The sequence below is a fragment of the Mus caroli genome, unplaced genomic scaffold (assembly GCF_978045245.1).
Source record: "Mus caroli unplaced genomic scaffold, Mus_caroli_1 scaffold_5, whole genome shotgun sequence".
NCBI lineage: Eukaryota > Metazoa > Chordata > Mammalia > Rodentia > Muridae > Mus > Mus caroli.
Window position 1 is genome coordinate 138,756,510 of NW_028227260.1, and position 12,587 is coordinate 138,769,096.

General features: G+C 38.4%; 1 protein-coding gene and 1 pseudogene across 2 annotated transcripts in view; both read right to left on the bottom strand.

The window, feature by feature from the left end:
- Rp2 (RP2 activator of ARL3 GTPase) overlaps positions 1–12,587 on the bottom strand; it is a 39,480-nt gene that overhangs the window by 3,647 nt on the left and 23,246 nt on the right. The gene's annotated exons all lie outside the window — the stretch shown is intronic.
- On the bottom strand, positions 530–8,650 carry LOC110286597 (high mobility group protein B2 pseudogene; annotated as a pseudogene).

The window sequence follows — 12,587 nt, forward strand, 5'->3', positions numbered from 1 at the left end:
AAATACAAATATATTGTAAAAGTAATCCTTGTATTTCTTTTATTTTATATTTTTGACCTAGTCTCACTATTTAGCCCAGGGTAGCCTGGAATGCACTATGTAGACCAGACTGCCCTTGAACTTTTCCTCATTCTCGTGCTTCTGCCTCCTGAGTACTAGAATTACAGGTATGCACTACGCCCAGCATTCATTAATGGATTCTTCCTAAGAAATGCCGAGTATCTTTATCAGGTAGGAAAGGAGATAAATAGAAGGGCACATACTTCAGGTTTTTTTCCCCTATCTCTACCATAAAACACTGAGTCTCATCCTATGATGAGCAGCTCCTATATATAGGACTAGTGTCACATTTTTAAAAGTGTGTGTGTGTGTGTGTGTGTATATGAGCATGTAGAGGGCCGGTGACTTGTAGAGGCCAGAATAGGTCATTAGATTCCCTGCAGTTGGAGTTATAGACAGTTGGTTCTGAGCTGCCAGATTTGGGTACTGGTATCCAAATTCCAATCCTTTGCATGAACAGTAAGCATTCTTAACCACTGAGCCATCTCTCCAAGTCCCTTAGTGTCCTTAGTGTCACATTTTTAGCTGTTGGGAATTGGGAATTGTCTGGTTTCTCTTCTTCTTCTTCTTCTTCTTCTTCTTCTTCTTCTTCTTCTTCTTCTTCTTCTGTTTTTTTTTTTTTTTTTTTTTTTTTCCGAGACAGGGTTTCTCTGTATAGCCCTGGCTGTCCTGGAACTCACTTTGTAGACCAGGCTGGCCTCGAACTCAGAAATCCACCTGCCTCTGCCTCCCAAGTGCTGGGACTAAAGGTGTGCGCCAACATGCCTTATTCTCCTTTTTAAAACAAAACGAACAATACCAAAGAATCTCCACTCATTTAGCAGAACAAAGAATAGTGGGAAAAATACCAAACAAGATAAAAAACAAACAAACAAACAAAAAAAAAAAACAATCCAAGTCAACATAAACAAGTCTTGCCAGGCAGCTGGCCTTCCTTCCAGTTCCCTTACTTACCAGACAAGCGTTAGGCCACAAACTATGGAACTAAACCAAAGGGGAATTAAGACTAGGCACCAAAGCAATACCTCCTTGAAAAAAAATTCCCAAGTGTGTCTTAGCACTTAAAAGCAAAGATTTTAATCCTCTGAATGGAAAGATTTGTCCCTCCTTTCCCATCCATTAATTTGAATACTTTTAAAACCCCTATGACTTATATTTAGGGGTAGAAATTCATAATTTAACCTTTGGTAGACCTGGACTGTAACACAGATTTTTTTTTTTGGCAAGCATGGCCAAGACCAGTTAGACCAAGAAAATGTGCACTTTAATTTAATTAATGTTTATTCAGTGATCACCATATTCCATAGCCGGGCATGGTGGCGCACACCTTTAGTCCCAGCACTTGGGAGGCAGAGGCAGGCGGATTTCTGAGTACGAGGCCAGCCTGGTCTACAGAGTGAGTGTCAGGACAGCCAGGGCTACACAGAGAAACCCTGTCTAATAAAAAAAAAAAAGATCACCATATTCCTAACAGATCAGCCTTTCATCTCCTATGATGATGGAGAAATTCTGACCTCCACGGATTTACAAATGTGTTTTGAAAACAGATATAAACTGATTAAACAAACATAAAACGATATAGAATAATAGAGTACTAAGTATGAAATACTAAAGTGATATGAAATGCTAACTTTAATGTCGTTGTGTGTCCTGCACAAAGCACAACAATGAGAAGGATATCATTAAATGTGATGCTAAAATAACTGGAGGGTTATAATTTAATACAGTAAACATATAGGAAAGGCAAACAATACAGCTGTCAACTGTACCCTCAGACCTAGAGAACAAGCTAGACTATGAGCTCCAAGTACCACAGTATCTGTAGATTATGATAGGTACCGAGTAAAAGAAAAGATAACTGCTAACATTTTCTCATTCTTGGCAAAAAGTCTGTGAAAAATGTGAGTGATAAGAAGAGGGTATCAGGGAGATCCTCTGCCACAGGGCTCCATACCCAAATAGTGCCGGGATGGAGTAAGCCTCCTAGGAGCACAGATAGGACTGTGAGTGCTGGTAGGACCATCACTGCTGCTCAGAGGAACCTGCCCAGAACCCTCAGGACACAGGAACAGAGGGGCTGCCTGGAACAGAAGTCTAGGAGCTAAATACAGAAATACCACCAGGAGAGAGCTGATTTCCCTGGAGTACCTACACACCTGTGAGCCCAGGTAAGACCACCACTTCTCTTCAAATTGTTGGCCCAAGAGGGACTCTCACAGAGCCATCAGGACACAGGAACCAAGGATCAGCTGGGGACAGGATCCTTCTGGTTTCTGTCTGCACCCCAGAGCTTACCCTATACCAGAGCTCTCCATATGTAAATTCCTCCCAGAGAGAACTGGTCTCCCAGGAGTACTGACACACAGGCTTGCAGGAGGGACAAGCCAAGGTCAGAGATAGCAAGACCAGCTAACATCAGAGATAACCAGATGGTGAAAGGCAAGCACAAGAACATAAGCAACAGAAACCAAGACTACTTGGCATCATCAGAACCCAGTTCTCCCACCACAGTGAACCCTGGATACACCAACACACCAGAAAAGCAAGACTCTGATTTAAAATCATATCCCACGATGATGATAGAAGAATTTAAGGACATAAATAACTCCCTTAAATGAATACAAGAGAACACAGGTAAACAGGTAGAAGACCTTAAAGAGGAAACACAGAAATCCCTTAAAGATTACAGAAAAACACAACCAAACAGGTGAAGGAACTGAACAAAACAATCCAGGAAGAAATCACAAAGGGAGACAACACTGGAGATAGAAAACCTAGGGAAGAGACCAGGAGTCAAAGATGCAAGCATCACCAACAGAATATAAGAGATAGAAGAGAGAATCTCAGGTGCAGAAGATACCATAAAAAAAAAAAAAAAAAAACACTGACACAACAGTCAAAGAAAATGCAAAATACAAAAAGCTCCTAACTCAAATCATCCAAGAAATGCAGGACACAATGAGAAGACCAAACCTAAGGATAATTGGTATAGAAGAGAGTGGAGAGTCCCAACTTAAAGGGCCAGTAAATATCTTCAACAAAATTATAGAAGAAAACTTCCCTAAACTAAAGAAAGAGATGCCCATGAACATACAAGAAGCCTACAGAATGCCAAATAGATTGGACCAGAAAAGAAATTCCTCCTGTCACATAATAATCAAAATACCAAATGCACTAAACAAAGAATATTAAAAGCAGTAATGAGAAAAGGTCAAGTAACATATAAAGGCAGACCTATCAGAATTACACCAGACTTCTCACCAGAGACTATAAAGTTAGAAGATCCTGGGGAGATCTCATACAGACCCTAAGAGAACACAAATTCCAGCCCAGACTACTATACCCAGCAAAACTCTCAATTACCATAGATGGAGAAACCAAGATATTCCATGACAAAACAAAATTTACACACTATATTTGCACAAATTCAGCACTCCAAAGGATAATAGATGGAAAATTCCAACACAAGAAGGGAAACTACACGCTAGAAAAAGCAAGAAAGTAATCTTTCAACACACCCAATAAAAGACAACCACACAAACATAAAAATAACACCAATAATAACAGGGAGCAAAATAACTATTCCTTAATATCTCTTAACACCAACAGACTCAATTTCCCAATAAGAAGACATAGACTAACAGACTGGATATGTAAACACGACCCAGCATTTTTGCTGCATACAGGAAATGCACCACAGTGTCAAAGACAGACACTATCTCAGAGTAAAGGGCTGGAAAACAATTTTCCAAGCAAATGGTCCCACGAAACAAGTGGGAGTAGACATTCTAATATTGGATAAAATTGACTTTCAGCCTGGCATGGTGGCGCAAGCCTTTAATCCCAGCACTGGGGAAGCAGAGGCAGGTGGATTTCTGAGTTTGTGGCCAGCCTGGTCACAAAGTGAGTTCCAGGACAGCCAGGGCTATACAGAGAAACCCTGTCTCAAAACAAACAAACAAACAAACAAAAAAAATCGACTTTCAACCAAAAGTAATCAAAAACAGTAAGGAGGGACACTTCATACTCATCAAAGGAAAAATCTACCAAGAAGAACTCTCAATTCTGAACATCTATGCTCCAAATGCAAGGGCACCCAGAATTCTCAACTGAGTAATACCAAATGGCTGGAAAGCACCTAAAGAAATGTCCAACATACTTAGTCATCAGGGAAGTACAAATCAAAACAACCCACTTCAACAATTCCACTTCACACCAGTCAGAATGGCTAAGATTAAAAACTCAGGTGAGAGCAGATGCTGGTGAGGATGTGGAGAAAGAGGAACACTCCTCCATTGCTGGTGAGATTGGAAACTGGTATAACTATTCTGGAAATAGGTTTTTTTTTTTTTGGTTTTTTGGTTTTTTTCTTCACAAAATTGGACATAGTACTACCTGAAGACCCAGATATACCACTCTTGGGTATATACCCAGAAGATGTTCCAACATATAATAAGGACACTTGCTCCACTATGTTCATAGCAGCCTTGTTTATAATAGTCAGAAGCTGGAAAGAACCCAGATGTTCCTCAACAGAGGAATGAATACAGAAAATGTGGTACATTTACACAATGGAGTGCTACTTTTGCTATTAAAACAATGAATTTATGAAATTCTTTGGCAAATGGATGGAGCTGGAGGGTATCATCCTTAGTGAGGTAACCCAATCACAAAAGAACACACATGATATGCACTCACTGATAAGTGGATATTAGCCCAGAAGCTCAGAATACCCAAGATACAATTCACAGACCACATGAAGTTCAAGAAGAAGGAAGACCAAAGTGTGGATGCTTCGATCCATCTTAGAAGGGGGAACAAAATACCCGTGAAAGGAGTTACAGAGACAAAGTGTGGAGCAGAGACTGGAGGAAAGACCATCCAGAGACTACTCCACCTGGGGATCCATCCCATATGCAGACACCAAACCCAGACACTATTGTGGGTGCCAACAAGTACTTGCTGACAGGAGCCTGATATAGCTGTCTCTACCAGTGCCTCATAAATACAAAGGTGGATGTTCTCAGGCAACCATTGGACTAAACACAGGGTCCCCATTGGAGGAACTAGAGAGAGAACCCACGGAGCAGAAGGGTTTTGCAGCCCCATAGGAGGAACAACAAGATGAACCAACCAGAACCCCCAGAGTTCCCAGGGACTAAACCACCAACCAAAGAGTACACATGGAGAGACCCATGGCTCTAGTAGCATACATAGGATGGCTTTGTCGGTCATCATTGGGAGGAAAGGCCCTTGGTCCTGTTAAAGCTGTATGCCCAAGTGTAGGGGAATGCCAGAACCAGGAAGTGGAAGTGAGTGGGTTGGTGAGCAGGGGGAGGGGGGGGGGGAGAGGGATTTCGGAGGGGAAACCAGGAGAGGCAATAACATTTGAAATGTAAATAAAGAAAATATCTAATGATAAAAACAGAATTTTTAAAATACGTAATAAAAAATATATAATAAAAAAACCAGATTTTTTTTAAAGAGGTTATCAGGGCTGGCTAAGTGGATAAGAGCACTGACTGCTCTTCCAAAGGTTCTAAGTTCAAATCCCAGCAACCACATAGTGGTTCACAACCACCCATAATGAGATCTGATGTTCTCTTCTGGCGCATCTTAAGAGAGCTACAGTGTACTTATATATAATAATAAATAAATTTTTGGGCCGGAGAGAGCAAGGACTGAGCAAGCAGAGTTGACCGGAGTGAGCAGGGTTGATCAGAGTGAGCAGAGGTCCTAAAATTCAATTCCCAACAACCACTGAAGGCTGTACAGCTACAGTGTACTCACATACATAAAGTCACATCCCACGATGATGACAGAAGAATTTAAGGACATAAATAACTCCCTTAAATAAATACAAGAGAACACAGGTAAACAGGTAGAAGACCTTAAAGAGGAAACACAGAAATCCCTTAAAGATTACAGAAAAACACAACCAAACAGGTGAAGGAACTGAACAAAACTATCCAGAAAGAAAACACAAAGGGAGACAACACTGCACATTAAATAAATAAATAAATAAATAAATAAATAAATAAATAAATATTTTTTAAAAAAGAAGAGGGTATTGAATGAAACCTTGCAAGAGGCAATAATTCTATGCTAGCAAACCTATTCTAAGCCTCAAAAGCCTGCTCAGAAAAATGTAAAAAGATAAATATCAAAAGCCCCCCCCCCAAGTGTTTACCTATTGAAAGAAAGAAGAGGATCAAAGTAGTAGCATAGATGCAGGTGAAAATTCTCTCAATGTACTATTTTATATAACTTGAAATTGGAAAGTGTGTCAGCATCTCAAAGCCAAATGTAAATGTGGAAAAAAGGTTCTAAAACTTAAAAGCAAACTAAAATAAATGAATCTATCAAGTTAGTGATATGGCCATACAGAGACCTAGTCTAAGCAAGCTTAGAAGGCAGTGTTTTGTCTGTATACCTCAGTGGAATATGGCCGAAGTACAAAAAGATAGAAGGGAATTTTAAAGTCTCATTAATCTTACTCATAGTAAAAGTTGCTGTTATTAATAAAACCACTGTGTTAAAACAATATAGTAAGAAACCAAAAATTTCAGAAGAAAAGTATTGTAAAAGAAAAAAATTTACTAAGTTATATATTGTCTATGAGATAGTATAATAGTTTGGATTTTAGTCCATGTGCTAAAAGCTTAGTAACCAGCCCAAAGTACTGAAAGCTAGTGTTGGAAAGTAGTAGAAACGTTTAAGAGAAGGTGCAGAGTGTGAGATTTTCATATCGTTAGGGGCTATTCACAAAGAGCATCGTGGAGCCTCATCTCTTCTTCCTTTTGTTTAAAGTACAGGGCGAATGGGCTTTTTCCTGATGTGTTCCTATCATGGGGTACTGTGGGAAAGCCCAAAGGAACAAGGTCAATCAGTCACAGACCGAAAGCTCCAAAAATTGCAAGTCAAAATAAAACCTTCCTCTTAAGTTGTTTGCTTCAGTTATTTCTTTAAGAGCCTTTTTTAAATTTATTTTTTTAATTAGGTATTTTATTCATTTACATTTCAAATGCTATCCCCAAAGTCCCCCAGACCCCCCCTCCCCAATCCCCTCTTTATGTAGTTTGGTCAGGTGCCCTGTAGTGTTTATGGGATTAAATTGTTCTACTATGTTTCTTGTAGAAGTTAAATGAAAACCTTGTTTACACTTGGGTTTATTTTTTTGACAAGAATACTTCATAGGTGGCAGTACCTCTTTTGCTTTAAATGCAAATGCCCACAGTGTTTGAATAGGATTTTTTTTATCATGCTAAGAGTCATCAGCAGATTCAGGTGGCAGTGACCTTTTCAATGTGAATGAAATGAATAGGATGTCAAGACCATTGCCGTTTTTGCCTGAACCAATTATTTTAATAGGAGTTGCAGAATGATCACTTTCTGGTTATATTATCACCTCTACATTTATTAGCAGATGTTAAGAGAACACCTTGTACATCAGCACTGTTTGGTTGACTTGAAATGTGCTCATACCAGATAAAAAAAAGAGGGAAAATAAGCACCAGTTTTCAGAGTACTGAATTGGTACCCTAGCAACCCTCAGTAATGTCCAGTGCATTGGATTCCTTTTTGTCTAAATACCATTATGAACTCAAGGACTTTTATATAGTCAGTGTGTTGTAATAAGCTGTAATTATTCCTTCTGATTTCATCATGCCTCATATCCTTTTAATACATTCTATTGCCCTTGGATAATTTCAGTGCTTTAAACTCAATAAAATATTTCAGCTAGGTTTGATGGTAGAGACAGTCTCTGTCAGTTGCTGCCAGCTTGGTCCACCAAGTTCAGGTCAGCCAGTTCTAAATAGTAGGGTTTTTTTTTTTCTTTTCAAAAGGAAAAATAACAACAAAAGAAAAACAACAGCAACAAAAAAGTAGACAATAATGTAACAAGGTACTGTATCTACCACCATGGTTTAACAGTTTCCAAACGTGTTCACAAGTTTTCCATTGCTATAAAAATAACTGAAGCTAATGTTGTGCTGCACTTGAATTTCACATTCTTAGCAAAATAATTGCCTGAGCACATATACTCCACACTTTCAGACAGCCACTTATTCTTCATCCTCCTCTTCCTTTTCCTCTTCTTCCTCATCTTCTGGTTCATTCTTCTTCTTTGAGCCTATTGGCCTACCAGGACCCTTCTTTCCTGCTTCACTTTTGCCCTTGGCACCGTATGCAGCAATATCCTGTTCGTACTTCTCCTTTAGTTTAGCTGCTTTCTGCTCACACGGTTGTTTCTCTTTGGCAGATTGCTCAAACCACATCTCACCCAGTTTCTTCGCAGGATCTCCAATAGACAGGCCAGGGTGTTCAATTTTGATCTTTGGGCGATTTTCAGAGCAAAACAGGAAGAAGGCAGACGGTGGTCTCTTCGGAGCATTTGGATCTTTTTTCTTTCCTTTCTTATCACTTTTGGGAGGAACATAGTTCTTCATCTCCCTGTCATAACGAGCTTTGTCGCTCTTGGCCAAATCTTCAAACTTCAACTTTTCCTTTGCAGACATGGTCTTCCATTTCTCGGAGCATTTCTTGGAGAACTCGGTGAAATTGACTGCCGAGTCGGGATGCTTCTTGTGCTCTGCACAAAGAAGGTGTATGAGGACATTTTGCCTTGCAGCTTGCTGGGGTCACCCTTGCCCATGACGATGGCGCGACATCTACCTGGCGCGAGCTCTTCCCTCAGACCTCCACAGAGAGACTTCCAAGCTCCGGCGAGAACTGGTTTGTCGCTAATGTAATCCCCAGCCTCTTGTTTTAATAATTGCATTTTAAAAGGAACATGCCATTCCTCTGTTCTAAAACCTCCAGTTAAATATGATCTCCATTTTTCCTACTTTATATTGCTGTAAAAATGCATGAGAATTCAAAGCAATAACATTACCAACCATTATTACAATGCATCATAATAAACATAAAAGAAATGATAAAGGACAGAAGATGGGAAAGGAGATCTAAAAATATGCTTGCAGTTTCTTAGACTATAAGTGAAGTTGGATGCAAATTATCTAAATTGTAATTTACTTTTGTGAAACGAAGTTTTAGAAAAACATGTACAATCAACAAGTCAGTAGAAGGTTAAATGGAATTATTAAAATGCTCAATTACATTTATAGAGGTAACAAAAATGTAATAGAAAAAACTAGCAAGATGATAGACTTTAGTCCAATTTTATCAATAATCTACTCTGATATGAATGTTCTAGAGACAATAGTTAAAGACTGTCGGACTGGACTGAAAAGCAGAAAACAACTATATGCTCTAAAAAAATTTTACCTTAATTATATATATTTGATAAGAAATATATACATTTTATATATATAACAAATAAGTAACCTTATTAATTTTAGATAAAATAAATTTTAGAGCAAAGAAGATAATCAGAGATAAAGGGTACTATTATATAATAAAGATTCTCCAAGATGTAACAATCCTAAATGCATATGCAATTAACAAACTTTCAAAATATACACAGTTAAGCCTCAAAGATTAGAAAAAAGAAATGTCACAAATCCTTATGACACTTGTAGACTTTAACATTTCTCTCATTAATGTATGAAATAAATAGGCAGAAAGGAGAGAGATGACTTTCTTGCATGTTATTATCAACTAAGTTGACATAGTAGTTATTTCTATAACATCCTACCAAGCAAAGAGAATTTATATTATCAAATGAGCATAAAATAGACAAAATAGACCATTCCTGTGTCATAAAACAGATTTAACTTACTGTAGAAAACAGTACGTTTGCCTTTGTTGGGGGTATATGTACTTGAGTGCAAGTGCCCATGGAGATCAGCAGAGGGTACCCTGGAGCTTGAGCCACCCAACATGGGTACTGGAGATTGAACTTGGGTTCTCTGGAAGAGTAGCAAGTGATCCTAGTGACTGAACTATCTCTTCAGCCTCCACAAGTGATACTAATGACTAAACCAACTCTTCAGCCCCCAATTCGTCCTTCCTTCTCCTCCTTCTCCTTTTTCTCTTTCTCCTCCTTCTTCCTCTTCCTCTCCTTCTCCTCCTCTTCTTCCACCTTCTTTCCCTCTCTCCTCCTCCTCTTCCTTTTTTTGAGACATCATTCAAATAAGTAGCCCAATCTGATCTTGAACTCACATATAACCCAAACTGCTCTGAACCTCATGATCCTCTTGTCTCAAGAATGTGCTACTATACTGGCTTCACAATGACTTTTCACTAAATTAAATGTCAAGTTCTTTTCTCTATAAAGGATCAGATAAAAAATATTTTAGGCCTTGAGGACTATACATTACCTGCCAGTAAACAACTCTTTGGTTGTAGCACAAAAGCAGCAGAATACACAAAAGAATGCTTATGGCCATACTCACATAAAACTTCGTTTTCTAAAGCAGGTATTTTGCTAAATCTTGAACTAAATGAATATGAAAGCAAAATGTGTTGAAATTTTCAGGATACAGATAAAGTATTAAATACATATACAGTAGGAAGAAAATCAGTATTAAATACATATACAGTAGCTCCTCATTTGTCTACTTGTTAAAGTTCTTCGGAAAGCTCCTCCAAGTCCTTTAAGGGTATTCAACTCCTCTACCTGCTCTGCTGTTGCAGCTGTTCTCAAATCTGCTTGCTATGCATGATCCCAGCTGAGTGAGGCTCAGCCTTCTTGTTTTATTCCTTATATATAAGCAAGCATCCTTTATTCTGTCTCAATTGTGCCTCATTTTTCACATTTTGGAGATTCTTATGGATTTTGATGTTGGTATGGCCCCCAAACATTGTGTGCATTGTACCTAAGTGAGGAAAGCTGTCCCATGTTTCATGAGAACATGTATGCATATACACTTCACTCAAGCAAGCTGTTAGCTGTAAGTTTTTCAATGTCAAAACAAGTTAATATCTGTAATTTATTTTCTTCCTTTTTCTTTACTTATTTATTTTATGTATATGAGTACACTGTAGCTATCTTCACACACATCAGTAGAGGGCATCAGATCCCATTACAGATGGTTGTGAGCCACCATGTGGTTGCTGGGAATTGAACTCAGGACCTCTGGAAGAGCAGCTGGTGCTCTTACCCACTCAGCCATCTCTCCAGCCCATATCTGTAATTTATACTCAAACTTTAAGAAACTAGAGAAAGAATAAGTCATACCTAATGTTAGTGAAAGTAAGGAAATAATAAGTATGAGAACAGAAACCTAATGGAATTGAAAGGAAATTGAAATGCAAAGCACTTCTTTTTAACTATCAATAAGAAGCAACACATGAAAAAGTACCAAATGTTGTTAATCAAGAAAATGCCAATCAAACCTACAATGAGATAGGAACTTCTCATACATGTTAGGTGGGTTATTACCATAAAGAGAAATACGTTGCTAAGGATGTGGAGCAAGAAGAACCCTTGTGTACTGCTAGTGGGAATATAAATTGTTATAGTCATTATGAAAACACTTAAAAATATGAAAGTAGAGCTATCATATAATCCAGAAATCCAACTTCTAGGTATACATTTGAGTGGATAAAAAAGTGCAGTGGGCTCACTCTTGGTGGCTTTGCATCCTACAGGCAGGCAGATTCTATGAATTTCAGGTCATCTGAGGTTATACAGTAAGACCTTGTCTCAAAAAATCTCTCTCTCTCTCTCTCTCTCTCTCTCTCTCTCTCTCTCACACACACACACACACACACACACACACATCTATTTTGCCATTAAAATTTTTTGCCATCTGGATTGACATGGGTGAGCCACAGGGCAGTATAAGTTAAATAGATGAAAACACTGTATAATTTCAGTTATATGTGGAGTCTTGAAAATTTGAATACACATAAGATAACATGGTGGAATCCCAGGGCCTAGAGGCAACTGCAAGGTACTGGTTACACCATGTAGACTTATAGTTATATGGTTAGGAAGTTGGGGCTGCATGTATAACTTGAGCTGTCTCCTGTCTAGAATGCATGGTGTTCAATCCCCAGCACAACCACTCCGCGACACATACATAAAGATCAGTTCTTAAGATTTGATGTACAGCAGTGGTGACTATAGCTAGTAATACTATATTGTATACTGGAAAATTGTTATGAAGACACTTTACAGGTTCTTCCCACAAAAGGGCCATCACGATGGCTCAATGGGTAAGGTTTGCTGCACAAGCCTGGAAACCTGAGTTAGTACCCAGAACCCAGTAAAGATAAAAATGGAAAACTGACTTCACAGAGTTGCCTCTGACCTCTGACCTCTATACTGTGCTATGGCAATGTACCCATATGCATACATACAAATATACATACATACATACATACATACATACAATAAAAGATTTTTACATAAAAATTTAAAGGTAATTATACAACTTACCAGTTTGTGGTAATCATTTATAATACATGACATATATACATATGTCAGACCACTGCATTATATGCCTTAAAATGTGATATCTGGTAATTATAATCAATAAAGCTGAAAAAATGTTAAAGTTATCAAACAAAATATAAACAGACTGATGGGAACGTGAGAGTAAAAGTCTCCCAACAAC